This window comes from Hyperoodon ampullatus (assembly GCF_949752795.1).
Source record: "Hyperoodon ampullatus genome assembly, chromosome: X".
Taxonomy (NCBI): domain Eukaryota; kingdom Metazoa; phylum Chordata; class Mammalia; order Artiodactyla; family Ziphiidae; genus Hyperoodon; species Hyperoodon ampullatus.
The window spans coordinates 84,298,508-84,314,091 of record NC_136913.1 but is presented as its reverse complement, the minus strand read 5'-3'; positions in this window follow the sequence as shown (position 1 = coordinate 84,314,091).

Genomic DNA, 15,584 nt, shown 5'->3' with positions numbered 1-15,584 from the left:
AATATATATATTTTAGGAAAAACAGTTTAGCTTTCTGATAAACATTAACAGGACTCTGTAGTTGAAGCTTTCTCTAAGGAAAACAACCATGAGTTATTGTAAATAGTTCAATCAAGTTAACTGTGTGTAGAAGTTGGTTCCCCAAAGGCTTCAAGATAATTGGGGGCTTTAATAAGGGGAAAGCAAATGCTACTACTAGAAGCAATAGATCCCTTTTACACTTGGGATCCAAGACTCAGCTTTGAGTAGTGGACTGTATGTGAAGCTGAGAAGGGGTCACAATAAAAATGGTTCGAGTGGTGTTTATCTGCTCTGTATGTAGTAGAATCAGAAACTAAATTAGAGTAGTATATATTCTTTTAAACTGTTGAAGTCTACAGGAAGGTAGATACAAGACACAATGGATTTGTCTTTTCAGTGAAATTTAAAATTGGAAGCAGGACTTACATTTTAAAGTATCAACCTCAGGAACTTGTACTGGGGCAGGAGGTAAAGGGTATAAATCTAAGAGCCAGACATGAAGTAAACATGGAAGGGAACAAACCTAGGAGATGCTGGGATCTGGACAGATACGTTCCCAGTACTGAAGAGGAAAGCAAGCCTTTAGATAGAACAGAATCTCCCACATTTCATCACTTGGCATTTTATTTAAATCACCTCATTTTTTACTCAAATAAATATATTTATTTTTAAAAGGAGCTCTACTGTAACTTATGGATCATTAACATTTGTTAACGGAAGTGATCAGGCAATTAATACAAAATGGATTAAACAATAATATTAAATTCCAACTGGACACCATTGTTAGTCTTAAACTCTTAGCTTGAAGATCATGTTTGTGTTTCTTTTAAAGGGACAATAGCAACTGTTTGAGAGTTACTAATGACAAACTTACCCCAAACTAAGAATTTCTCATTAATGTAATCAGAAGAAGTGAATGAGCATTGAAAAGAAATTAACTTTTTCATTATGAATCACCTATTACGTGCCTGTGTCCCACCAGTAGTATGTATTACAAACTTAGGGGAAAAATTTTTTTTTAACATCTTTATTGGAGTATAACTGCATTACAATGGTGTGTTAGTTTCTGCTTTATAACACAGTGAACCAGCTATACATATACATATATCCCCATATCTCCTTCCTCTTGCGTCTCCCTCCCACCCTCCCTATCACACCCCTCTAGGTGGTCACAAAGCACCGAGCTGATCTCCCTGTGCTCTGCGGCTGCTTCTCGCTAGCTATCTATTTTACATTTGGTAGTATTTATAAGTCCATGCCACTCTCTTACTTCATCCCAGCTTACCCTTCCCCCTCCCTGTGTCCTCAAGTCAATTCTCTACACCTGTGTCTTTATTCATGTCCTGCCCCTAAGTTCTTCTGAACCTTTTTTTTTTTTTTTTTTAGATTCCATATATATGTGTTAGCATACAGTATTTGTTTTTCTCTTTCTGACTTACTTCACTCTTTATGACAGACTCTAGGTGGCCCACCTCACTAAAAATAACTCAATTTTGTTTCTTTTTTGGCTGAGTAATATTCCATTGTATATATGCACCACATCTTCTTTATCCATTCATCTGTCAATGAACACGTAGGTTGCTTCCATGTCCTGGCTATTGTAAACAGAGCTGCTGCAATGAACATTGTGATACACGACGCTTTTTGAACTATGGTGTTCTCAGAGTATATGCCCAGTAGTGGGACTGCTGGGTCATATGGTAGTTCAATTTTTATATTTTAAGGCACCTCCATACTGTTCTCCATAGTGGCTGTATCAGCTTAACATCCCACCAATAGTGCAACAGGGTTCCCTTTTCTCCACACACTCTCCAGCATTCATTGTATGTAGATTTTTTGATGATGGCAATTCTGACCAGTGTGAGGTGATACCTCAATGTAGTTTTGATTTGTATTTCTCGAATGATTAGTGATGTTGAGCATCCTTTCATGTGTTTGTTGGCAATCTGTATATTTTCTTTGGAGAAATGACTATTTAGGTCTCCTGCCCATTTTTGCTTGGGTTGTTTATTTTTTTGATATTGAAGTGCATGAGTTGCTTGTAAATTTTGGAGATTAATCCTTTGTCAGTTGCTTCATTTGCAAATATTTTTTCCTATTCTGAGGGTTGTCATTTCGTCTTGTTTATGGTTTCCTTTGTTGTGCAAAAGTTTTAAGTTTCATTAGGTCCCATTTGTTTATTTTTGTTTTAATTTCCATTTCTCTAGGAGGTGGGTCTAAAAGCATCTTGCTGTGATTTATGTCATAGAGTGTTCTGCCTATATTTTCCTCAAAGTTTTATAGTGTCTGGCCTTACACTTAGGTCTTTAATCCACTTTGAGTTTATTGTTGTGTATAGTGTTAGCAAATGTTCTAATTTCATTTTTTTACATGTAGCTGTCCAGTTTTCCCAGCACCACTTATTAAAGAGGCTGTCTTCTCTCCATTGTATATTCTTGCCTCCTTTATCAAAGATAAGGTGACCATATGTGCATGAGTTTATCGCTGGGCTTTCTACTCTGTTCCATTGATCTATATTTCTCTTTCTGTGCCCACACCATACTGTCTTGATTACTGTAGCTTTGTGCTATAGTTTGAAGACCAGGAGCCTGATTCCTCCAGCTCTGTTTTTCTTTCTCAATATTGCTTTGGCTATTCGGGGTCTTCTGTGCTTCCATACAAATTGTGAAATTTTTTGTTCTACTTCTGTGAAAAATGCCATTGGTGGTTTGATAGGGATTGCATTGCATCTGTAGATTGCTTTGGGTAGTATAGCCATTTTCAAATTGTTGAATCTCCAATCCAAAAACATGGTATATCTCTCCATCTGTTTGTATCATCTTTCATTTCTATCATCAGTGTCTTATAGTTTTCTGTACACAGGTCTTTGGTCTCCTTAAGTAGGTTTATTCCTTGGTATTTTATTCCTTTTGTTGCAATGGTAAATGGTAGTGTTTCCTTAATTTCTCTTTCAGATTCTTCTTCATTAGTGTAGAGGAATGCAAGAGATTTCTGTGAATTAATATTGTATCCTGCTACTTTACCAAATTTGTTGATTAGCTCTAGTAGTTTTCTAGTAGCATTTTTAGGATTCTCTATGTATAGTATCGTGCCATCTGCAAACAGTGACAGCTAGTCTTTTCTTTTCTGATTTGGATTCCTTTCATTTCTTCTTCTTCTCTGATTGCTGTAGTTAAAACTTCCAAAACTGTGTTGAATAACAGTGGTGAGAGTGGACAACCTTGTTTATTCCTGATCTTAGAGGAAATGGTTTCAGTTTTTCACCATTGAGAATGATGTTGGCTGTGAGTTTGTCATATATGGCCTTTATTATGTTGAGGTAAGTTCCCTCTATGCCTACTTTCTGGAGGGTTTTTATCATAAATAGGAGTTGAATTTTGTCAAAAGGTTTTTTTGCATCTATTGAAATGATCATATGGTTTTTCACCTTCAATTTGTTAATATGGTTTATCACATAGATTGATTTGTATATATTGAAGAATCCTTGCATTCCTGGGATAAACCCCACTTGGTCATAATGTATGATCCTTTTAATGTGCTGTTGGATTCTGTTTGCTAGTGTCTTCTTGAGGAATTTTGCATCTATGTTCATCAGTGATATTGGCTTGTAGTTTTCTTTCTTTGTGACTATTTGTCTGGTTTTGGTATCAGGGTGATAGTGGCCTCATAGAATGAGTTTGGGAATGTTCCTCCCTCTGCTATATTTTGGACGAGTTTGAGAAAGGTAGGTGTTACCTCTTCTCTAAATGTCTGATAGTATTCACCTGTGAAGCCATCTGGTCCTGGGCTTTTGTTTGTTGTAAGATATGTAATCACAGTCTCAACTTCAGTGCTTGGATTGGTCTGTTTATATTTTCTATTTCTTCCTGCTTCAGTCTCAGAAGGTTGTGCTTTTCTAAGAATTTGTCCATTTCTTCCAGGTTGTCCATTTTATTGGCATATAGTTGCTTGTAGTAATCTCTCATGATGGTTTGTATTTCTGCAGTGTCAGTTTTTACTTCTCCTTTTTGATTTCTAATTCTATTGATTAGAGCCTTCTCTCTTTTTTCTTGATGAGGCTGGCTCATGGTTTATCAGTTTTGTTTATCTTCTCAAAGACCCAGCTTTAGGTTTTATTGATCTTTGGTATCGTTTCTGTCATTTGTTTTTCATTTATTTCTGACCTCATCTTTATGATTTCTTTCCTTCTGCTATTTTTGGGGAGTTTTTTTTTTGTTCTTTCTCTAACTGCTTTAGGTGTAATGTTGGTTGTTCATTTGAGATTTTTCTTGTTTCTTGAGGTAGGATTGTATTGCTATAAGCTTCCCTCTTAGAACTGCTTTTGCTGCATCCCATAGGTTTTGGGTGGTCGTGTTTTCATTGCCTTTTGTTTCTACGTATTTTTTGATTTCCTCTTTGATTTCTTCAGTGATCTGTTGGTTATAAAGTAGTGTATTGTTTAGCCTACATGTGTTTGTATTTTTTAAAGATTTTTCCTTTAATTGATATCTAGTCTCATAGTATTGTGTTCAGAAAAGATACTTGAAAATTTTCAATTTTCTTAAATTTACCAAGGCTTGATTTGTGACCCAAGATATGATCTATCCTGGAGAATGTTCCATGAGCACTTGAGAAGAAAGTGTATTCTGTTCTTTTTTGATGGAATGTCCTATTAATATCAATTCAGTCCATCTTGTTTAATATATCATTTAAAGCTTGTGATTTTTTATTTATTTTCATTTGGGACATCCGTCCATTAGTGAAAGTGGGGTGTTATTGTCCCCTAATATGTTTATGTTGCTGTCAATTTCCCCTTTTATGGCTGTTAGCATTTCCCTTATGTATTGAAGTGCTCCTATGTTGGTTGCATACATATTTACAATTGTTATATCTTCTTCTTGGAGTGATCCCTTGATCATTATGTAGTGTCCTTCTTTGTCTCTTGTAATAGTCTTTGCTTTAAAGTCTATTTTGTCTGATATGAGAATTACTATTCTAGCTTTCTTTAGATTTCCATTTGCATGGAATATTGTTTTCCATCCCCTCACTTTCAGTCTGTATGTGTCCCTTGGTCTGAAGTGGGTCTCTTGTAGACAGCATATATATGGGTCTTATTTTTGTATCCATTCAGCCAGTCTATGTGTTTTGGTGAGAGCATTTAATCCTTTGCATTTAAGGTAGTTATCAATATGTATGTCCCTATTACCATTTGGGTTTGTTATTGTAGGTCTTTTTCTTCTTTTGTGTTTCCTGCCTAGAGAAGTTTCTTTAGCATTTGTTGTAAAGCTGGTTTGGTGGTGCTGAATTCGCTTACATTTTTCTTGTCTGTAAAGATTTTAATTTCTCAGTCGAATCTGAATGAGATCCTTGCTGGGTAGAGTAATCTTGATTGTAGGTTTTTCCCTTTCCTCACTTTTAATATATCCTGCCGCTCCCTTCTGGCTTGCAGTGTTTCTGCTGAAAGATCAGCTGTTAACCTTATGGGGATACCCCTGTATGTTATTTCTTGTTTTTCCCTTGTGGCTTTTAATATTTTTTCTTTGTATTTAATTTTTGGTAATTTGATTAATATGTGCCTTAGCGTGTTTCTCCTTGGATTTTTCCTGTATGGGACTCTCTACCCTTCCTGGACTTGACTGACTATTTCCTTTCCCGTATTAGGGAAATTTTCAACTATAATCTCTTCAAATATTGTCTCAGTCCCTTTCGTTTTCTCCTCTTCTTCTGGGACCCATATAATTCGTATGTTGCTGCATTTAATGTTGTCCCAGTGTTCTCTGAGACTGTCCTCAATTCTTTTCATTTTTTTTTCTTTATTCTGCTCTGCTGTAGTTATTTCCAATATTTTATATTCAGGACACTGATCCGTTCTTCTGCCTCAGTTATTCTGCTACTGATTCCCTCTAGAGAGTTTTAAATTTCATTTATTGTGTTGTTCATCAGTGTTTGTTTGCTCTTTAGTTCTTCTAGGTCCTTTTAAATATTTCTTGTATTTCCTCCATTCTATTTCCAAGAATTTGTATCATCTTTGCTATCATTGCTCTGAATTCTTTTTCAGGTAGACTGCCTATTTCCTCTTCATTTGTTTGGTCTGGTGTGTTTTTACCTTGCTCCTTCATCTGCTGTGTGTTTCTCTGTCTTCTCATTTTGTTTAACTTACTGCATTTGGGGTCTCCTTTTTGTAGGCTGCACGTTCATAGTTCCCTTTGTTTCTGGTTTCTGTCTCCAGTGGGTGTTTGGTTTAGTGGGTTGTGTGGGTTTCCTGGTGGAAGGGACTGGTTCCTGTGTTCTGGTGGATGAGGCACTTTCTTCTCTTTCTGGTCAGCAGGACCGCCTCTGGTGGTGTGTGTTTGGGTGTCCGTGTACTTATTATGATTTTAGGAAGCCTCTCTCCTAATGGGTGGGGTTATATTCCTGTCTTGCTAGTTGTTTGGCATAGGGTGTCCAGCACTATATCTTGCTGGTCTTTGAGTGGAGCTTTGTCTTAGCTTTGAGATGGAGATCTCTGGGAGAGCTTTTGCCATTTGATATTACATGGAGCTGGGAGGTCTCTGGTGGACCAGTGTCCTGAACTCAGCTCTCCCATCACAGAGGCACAGGCCTGAACCTGGCTGGAGCACCAAGACCCTATCAGCCACATGGCTCAGAAGGAAAGGGAGAAAAAAAGAAAGAAAGAAAGAAAAAAGAAAGAAAGAAAGATAGATAGAAAGAAAGAAAGAAAGAAAATAAAAAGTAATAAAGTTATTAAAATAAAAAATTATTAAAAATAAAAAGAATTTTAAAGTAATAAAAATAAAGAATAAAGAGAGAGAAAGAAGAGAGCATCCAAACCAAGAAAACAAATCCACCAATGATAACAAGCACTAAAAAGTATACTAAAAAAACAAAAGGGCTTCCCTGGTGGCACAGTGGTTGAGAGTCTGCCTGCCGATGCAGGGGACATGGGTTCGTGCCCCGCTCCGGGAGGATCCCATATGCCGCAGAGCAGCTGGGCCCATGAGCCATGGCCGCTGAGCCTGTGCTCCGCAATGGGAGAGGCCACAGCAGTGAGGGGCCCGCGTACTGCAAAAAAACAAAAACAAAAACAAAAAACGGACAGACAGAACCCTGGGACAAATGTAAAAGCAAAGGTATACAGACAAAATCACCCAAAGAAGCATACACATACACACTCACAAAAAGAGAAAAAGGAAATATATATATATATATATATATATATATATATAGTAACCACGTCAATAAACAAATCTACCAATGATAATAAGCTATAAATACTAAACTAAGATAAACATAAAACCAGAAACCAGTCAGTCACATACAGCAAACTCCAAGTCTACAGTTGCTCCCAAAGTCCACTGCCTCAATTTTGGGATTATTCATTTTCTATTCAGGTATTCCACAGATGCAGGTACATCAAGTTGATTGTGGAGATTTAATCTGCTGCTCCTGAGGCTGCTGGGAGAAATTTCCCTTTCTCTTCTTTGTTCACAGAGCTCCTGGGGCTCAGGTTTGGATTGGCCCCGCCTCTGTGTGTAGGTCGCCTGAGGGCTTCTGTTTCCACCCAGACAGGATGGAGTTAAAGTAGCAGCTGATTAGGGGGCTCTGGCTCATTCAGGCCAGGGGGAGGGAGGGGTACAGAATGACGTGCATGTCTGCAGTGGCAGAGGCCAACGTGAGGTTGCAACAGCCTGAGGCACACCGTGTGTTCTCCCGGGGAAGTTGTTCCTGGATCACGGGAACCTGGCAGTGGCAGGCTGTACAGCCTTCTGGGAGGAGACGTTTGGTTAGTGACCTGTGCTTGCACACAGGCTTCTTGGTAACTGCAGCAGTAGCCTTAGCGTTTCATGCCCATCTCTGGTGTCACATTGATAGCCCGGCTCACGCCCATCTCTGGAGCTCGTTTAGACTGTGCTCTGAATCCCTTCTCCTCGTGCACCCCAAAACAATGGTCTCTTGCCTTTTAGGCAGTTCCAGACTTTTCCCAGACTCCCTCCCAACTAGCTGTGGTGCACTAGCCCCCTTCAGGCTGTGTTCACACAGCCAACCCCAGTCCTCTCCTTGGGATCCGACCTCAGAAGCTGGAGTCTCAGCTCCCACCCACCCAGTGGGTGAGCAGACAAGCCTCTCAGGCTGGTGAGTGATCATTGGCAACAATCCTCTGTGTGGTAATCTCTCTGCTTTGCCCTCTGCACCCCTGTTGCTGCGCTCTCCTCCATGGCTCCTAAGCTTCCCCACCACCACCCCCCGTCTCCGCCAGTGAAGTAGCTTCCTAGTGTGTGGAAACTTCTCCTCCTTCACAGTTCCCTCCCCAATGTGCAGGTCCCATCCCTATTCTTCTGTCTGTGTTTTTTTCTTTTGCCCTACACAGGTACGTGGGGAGTTTCTTGCCTTTTGGGAAGTCTGAGGTCTTCTGCCAGTGTTTAGTAGGTGTTCTGTAGGAGTTGTTCCACATGTAGTTGTATTTCTGATGTATTTGTGGGGAGGAAGTTGATCTCCACGTCTTACTCGCCCACCATCTTGAAAGTTTCCCACACTTAGGATAATTTAAGTTAAGCAAAAAACAGTTTAGAAGCCATAGTCTAAAAGGAGCTAAATGTGAGAAGGAAGCGCAGGCAAGAGTAAAAATTTGAATGAACAATCAGGAAAAGGTATATTTACAGTAACTGATGATATGAGACAGGAACTGGAACGTTCATAGTAACTGAAGATATAGTATATTTACAGTAACTAAAGATATATGTGAAGCTATATCAGTCAGCTTGTGTGAGTTTATACCAAGATTTTTTTTTAACAACAACCAATAGATTTTTTCTCCCTCATATTCCCAGTCAGTGACTGTGGGTCATCTCTGGCTCTGCAACTTGTGCCTTTTCATTAAGAACAGCCCCTATTTCAGTCTCTTAAAGCTTCAGCTCAGATGTGGCACATAATCATTTCATTCATGGTTCATTGACTAAAGGAAGTCAATGAAAATCAATGAGTCAGGGCATATACTCAAGTTATCTTTTTCATTTTACCTCTTCTACTTTAAAAAAAATTGGTTATTCAGCAACATATTATAGAGGAGGAAATTATCTCAGAATAAAAGACTGTTACCAAACCAAACTTGTGTTTGTTTGCCTGACACACAGCAAAGCCAATCTATTGACAAGGGGTTGCAGTGCCGGAAAGTACAAAGTTTATTGCAGGGTGCCAAGCAAGGAGACCAGGAAGCTAATGCTCAAAAGACCCAAATTCCCTGATGGCTTTCAACAAAGGATTTTTAAAGAGAGTGTGAGGGAGAGAGTCACGGGGTACATGACAAGCTCATGAATAATTCTCTGATTGGTTGATGGTGAGGTAACAGGGTGGGATTTCAGGAATCTCAATTATCAGTTTTCCAGCTCCAACTGGTCTAGGGTCTACATACTGGTAGTCAACATGCGGTTAACTTCTTCCACCTGGTGGGAGTTTTAGTATCTGCAGAACAACTCAATGATATGGCTCAGGGTATTATCCATAGCCCTTGACAATGAACTAAAGGTCCTTCACTTTGTTTTATTGCTAAACCATTATTATTTTGTCTTGCTTGATTTCTTTACTTTTCTCACTTCTCTGATTAAATTTGTTCTTTGGAACTCAGGAAAAGCATAGGAGGCTAAATCTTTTCTGCAAACAAAAGTCAGGGGACATAAAGGTCTGTCATTGGGAAGGCCACAAAGGGTCCTGCTTGGTTCTAAGATCATTACATTTAAAAAATTAAACTTTGTTAAAAACTTAATATATTTTACTTATTTTTTTTCTTTTGCCATGTACCAGTTAAAACAGAAACACAAATAATCAGCAGTCCAGAGACCAGTATCTTGTAGTCATTGTTCTAAGTTTGATACTTCTATTATTGAGACCACAGAAAACTCTCTTTCAACCACTGTAACTTGGTCTCCCTTAGAATTCACTTCACAATGTTACCCTTGTATATTACTTTTTCAGCTTTTGGTTAAAAAAAAAGAGAGAGAGATTCTGCATTTGCCTTAACAATATTCATTTTTCATTGCACTTGAGGAGCTAATATGGATTTGATATGGGTCCTACTATTCATAACTTTGTAACTTATTTTGTTCTGGCTTCCAGGAAATGCAGAGCCACCATGGCATTTCAACTACAGAAATTCTATTTATCTTTATGATTAGCATACGTACATCCCCCTTTTCCCTTGGTTTGTAATTTTTTTTCTAGCTTACTATCCCATTATACTTTTCATGTTACAAGCCCTCTCAATTCCTTTCTAGACAGATATGGGTTCCAAATTAGTATAACTTAACTAGTGGTCATATTATTTCCTACTAATCTCCGTATCTTGCTGTCTTTATTTGTTATTTTCTTCAGTATGGGATTGATGATTGATTCACCTTTGTACTTTTGATGGTGTTTAACATATAGCAGATACTTAATGCATATTTGTTTAATGGTGGCCTGGCTGGATGGTTGGCTGAATGGATGGCTGGATGGATGGATGGACAGATCAGGCCTTATACTTCTCAGTTGGCTAAATATATCATTTTCTTCCATGCTGAATATTTTAGGAACCATAACAAGTAGGAAAACCTATGTAACAGTTAATGTGGGAAGCCACCAAGTGTTAAAATGTCTGCTTTTATAATAAGGTCCTATTCCCAATTGCTATCCTGGAAAACTATTAGTAATATTTTGAAGATAACATCAACATGATTTACAATAACCAAGATATGGAAACAACAAAAATGTCCATTGATGGATAAATGGATAGGAAAATGTGGTATATATAAACAATGACAAGTAATTCAGTCTTAAAAAGGAAGGAAATGCTGCCACATGTGACAACATGGATGAACCTGGAGGACGTTAATGCCAAATAAAATAAACCAGTCACAGAAGGACAAATACTGCGTGATTCTACTTATATGAGGTATCTAAAAGAGCTGAACTCATAGAAGCATGGAGTAGGAAGAATGGTTACCAGGGACTGAGGGGGATGGGAAAATAAGGAGTTGCTAATCTACAGGTATAAAGTTTCAGTTGTGCAAGATGAATAAATTCTAGAGATCAGAGGATTTCAGTTGTACAACATTGTACCTATAGCTAACAGTGCTGTATTGTGCACTTAAAAAATTTGTTAAGAAGGTAGATCTCACGTTAAGTGTTCTTACCACAATTTAAAAAAATTAAGTAAAGAAAAAATAAAGGTAACATCAGCAAATCCGCCACATGTGTAACTATGAAGGAATAGTATAAATGTACTTAGAGACATCTCTTTCCACACTGAAATGTTGAAAAGATATTTGTAATGTTGCCAGGTTTCATTTTGCTTGATTTATCTGACACTCTGTTGGCTCAACTGGAATATCTGCCTTTATCACATATTTCATTCAAGAATGTCATGCTGTTTTCATTCTTACTAGCTCCCTCATCCTTAACCCACTTTCACTCTGCCTCCCACATTCTAATAGTGTCCTGTTTGGGGAAGCAAATTCCCCTTCAGGAGGAGTCAGAAGAGTCAGCCTTTTTAAAAATTTTTTATTTCAGAGACAGAATGATCATGGGTTTCCAAGTGTGTCTACTAATCACTAAGGTGACCCAAGCAGATGCTACTCTTAATCAAACAATACTTCAGACTGCTAGAGTGTGGATCATCTACCAAGCACTCTCCCAACATTCACCTAAGTGTTTACTCTCTGTGTAGCTTTCTGCATCATGGATAAAGTAACTGTGGCCTCTGGGATGAGGTAAACTAAATAAATTCTTCAGCTAGTTTTTGCATTTGAAAAAGGGGAAAGTTTCCATATGAAAACACACGTTAGTTAACACAGAAAATGAATTGTTTGCATCACAGAAGACGGAACTTGGAATCCATATGTGTCTTAGTCCAGTCAGGCTACTGTAACAGAAAACCATAGACTGGGTGGCTTATAAACAACAGAAATTTATTTCTCACAGTTCTGGAGGCTGGAATTTCAAGATCAAGGCACCAGCAGATTAGGGTTTACTGAAGACTCACTTCCTCCTTCATAGACAGCCATCTTTTCACTGTACTCTCACATGATAGAAGGCATAAGGGAGCTCTCTGGAGATCTTTTTTATAAGGGCACTAATCCCAATCATGAGGGCTCCACCTTAAGAACTAATCACTTCTCAGAGGCCCTACCTCCTAATAACATCATATTGGGGATTAGGTTTCAACATATGAATTTGGGGTGGATGCAGGCATTCAGTTTTTAGCACCATGTTTGGCTGTTATTGAAGAAGATTCCATCATGTGCTCATATTTTTTGCAGGTACTGGCAAAGAAGGCAAAAACCGTCACAATGAAACTCTTTCATAAAAGAAAGGAATGGTTGAAAACAGTTCAAGGATGGCATGACATGCTTTGGAAAGGAAGTAACTCTGTATTGAAAAGACATAGCTCAGGTAGCTGTGCTACCCAGAATCCAGACAAACTCATAATGAAGATTAACAACTGAGAAAAAGGGTGTCCACTTCAGGTCAGAAATGATGGTGCTCTTTACATCTATTCAATCTATACTCCAGCTCATCTGACATGAAAATTCAGGCTGTTTTCATTTATTCTTATTATTTTGAGTTGTATATCTTGTCATAACAAATACAGTAAATTTAAAGAAAATCTCTAGGTGGATTAATTGCTCCCAGAAGTGATTATCTTTTAGTGCCAAAGGACAGAGAAGAATTGAGGGGCAGTGGATAGAGATCAAAATAACACATTGCTGCTTGAAAGATTCAGCTGCATTTACTGGCAGAAGTATTAAGGCTTGCCAGCAGTCAGACTTTACATTTGGCCTTTCAAAATGCACTGTAATTGAAGCCAACATGTTGGGGTGCAGCTTATATAATCATATGACTCTGAAGCTGCTCAGATATAATCTTTTCTTGAACTACGCAGTCATAGAGACAACATAGATAATGTTCTGGGGTTGGATGGGGGAATTATTTCACAACTGGATTACATCTTCCAATTTTTTTTAATTAACTACACATGTCTATTATGCAAATACAGTGTCAAGTTTTGGAAATGATAACCTTGTATAAGAATACTCACTTCTCACTACATTATGATCTGCAGGTGCTCAGCAGAAACCCCTGCCATTGTCTCAAGGCAGTGTCTGTCAATCCAATTTAATGATCATAAAGATCTTTCTTTGACTCCAAGGACCAGCAGTTCATTCAAGCAGATATCATGTAGGGAGGTTTCTTAGTTGGCAGCAGAAAATCTGTGTCCGGGGTCCTTTCATTATACCTATTTAACACTTCTTACTATAAAGCCACAATTCTGCTACCTTTCATGATAGCACAGAGGGATGATTTTTTTTAAGTGAATGTCTCAGCTGTGTGATTATATCCATAAAGACTGAAAATACTTCTTTAAAATTTAGCCCAGTACTAGGCACCCCATGGGCACTCAAGAAATAATAAGATGCTGATGATGATGGCACTTTGGGTTTAAAGATGATGTAAATTCTGTTTCTGTGAGCACTCAAAATTAGTTGAAGAGCTGTGCATTTTGCAAAATGCTTGCCTGAATCTGGTCAAAACTCACTCAGCAACTTATGGCAAATGCCCCAGAGCCTCTGTAGTCTCTTAAACTACCAATGGGGATGATTACCATAGTTTGCTTCCAAATGAGACTGGAAAGTGTTTCTGCAGTAAAGCTATTCTTTAGATAGGAAAACTAATGTTTGGGGTTTTTTAAAGAACTTAATAAAATCACCATCTCCACATCTTCCTTCTTATTTATGCCCAGTGTATTTCCCAGTTTTGTCTCAGAATAATAATTAATAGGAGTTAGGTAATGTCTTATATTATAAAGAGGTCAAGTATATTACCTAGCAACTTCATTATCTAAGAGGTACTCCAGGAAATGGAAAAACTAAGTCTGAAAATAACTAGCAATTATTTTATATTGGGTTGGCCAAAAAGTTCGTTCGGTAGTGAATACCTTGTTCACTAAAGTTCTTCATGAAAATGAAAAATGTCTTTATTTTTACTTAAAGCTGAATGAATTTGTGGCCAACCCAATAGGTTATTTGAGAGAATTGACACAATTAAAATGTAAAAATGGGGATATCTTTATAGATCTTGCTAGCCAGGAGGGACAATTCTGGAAATTTTAATGGTGCTCTGGGTAAAAGAATGCTGTTTCACTCAGCACATTAGCAACTATGATATTTTGCCTAAAATAGAACAGTGATTCTCAACAAAGAGAGTTTGGCTTTCCCATGGGGCATCTAGGAATATGTAGGGACATTTTTCTTGTTGTAATGTTTGGAGGGGCCCTACTGACATTTAGTGAACAGAAATCAGGAATGCTAGATACCCTGCGATATGTGACATAATCCTGCACTGAAAAAATTGTTCCTTGACATGAGAGTTGTGGGAATATGTGAATGATTATAATGATACTGAGATTACAGAAGAGATGAAGTTATTAGTAATGACAAGAACTAGCAAATGACAATGCCTATGGAATTGAGTATTACTGAGAAAGCCAGGTGTTACTTCCAGAACCCAGCTTGATTCCTGATTATGGAGAGTAAAATGTCTAGAGGAAGCATTATCTTAGTCCCAGTATGAGGTTTCACTCTTCAGCCATTGATGGTGTTGAGAACACCTGGAGAAACTGAAAGTTATTCCTATTACTCAGGCCCCTTATTGAACTCTGAGGATGGGATAGAAATCCTTAAAAAGTGTGACCTTAGTTCTAGTGCACAAAGCCCACTATTAATTCCTTTTGGAGGAGGAAAATAATTATTTTTGAAGGTTTGTGTGGCTTTCCCTTGACTCCTGTTTATGGAGTGGGAGATAACTTCTGCGGAAGCCAGGTATTATACCAAATGTGCGGGTCCCGTTTCTATCCCTATTGATGGTGAACTCATCCAGTAACATGGCTTTAAGCACCATCTATATGGCTAAGACTCTCAAGTTTTTAACTTTAGCTCAGACCTCTTTTCTGCATACCATACCTGTATTTCCAATTGCCTATCAACGTCTCAGCATAGATATCTAATAGACATTTCAAACTCAACATCTTCAAAACTGAACTGAATATCCCTCTTCTCCCACCCTACAAAAACTTCAGTCTTTCTCTCCTCAGTAAATGGCAAATTTTACCATCCAGAAGTTCAGGCTAAAAAGTTGGAAATTACTCTTCATCCCTCTACTTAGCTCATAATCCATATCATATCCAGTTCATCAAGACATCCAGTTGGCTCTTTTAAACTTATCAAAAATCCAACCTCTTCTCACCATCTCTAGAGCTAAAACCCTGGTCTATCCACAATCATTTCTTTCCTGTATTACTACAATATCCAACTGGGCTCCTTGATTCCACTCTTTCCTCCCTTCCCTCCCACACCCCCCACCAGACTATTCACAACATAGAAACTAACTCAGGTACCATTCTTCTGATCAAAACCCTGCAATGGTTTCCCACCTTACTGAAAATCTGAAGTTCTTAGAGTGGCCTACAAAGCCCCACATGATATGCCCTCTTCCCATTAATTCTCTGGACCTCATGTCCTGTTACTTCCCTCTTCACACATTTGGCTTTAGCTACA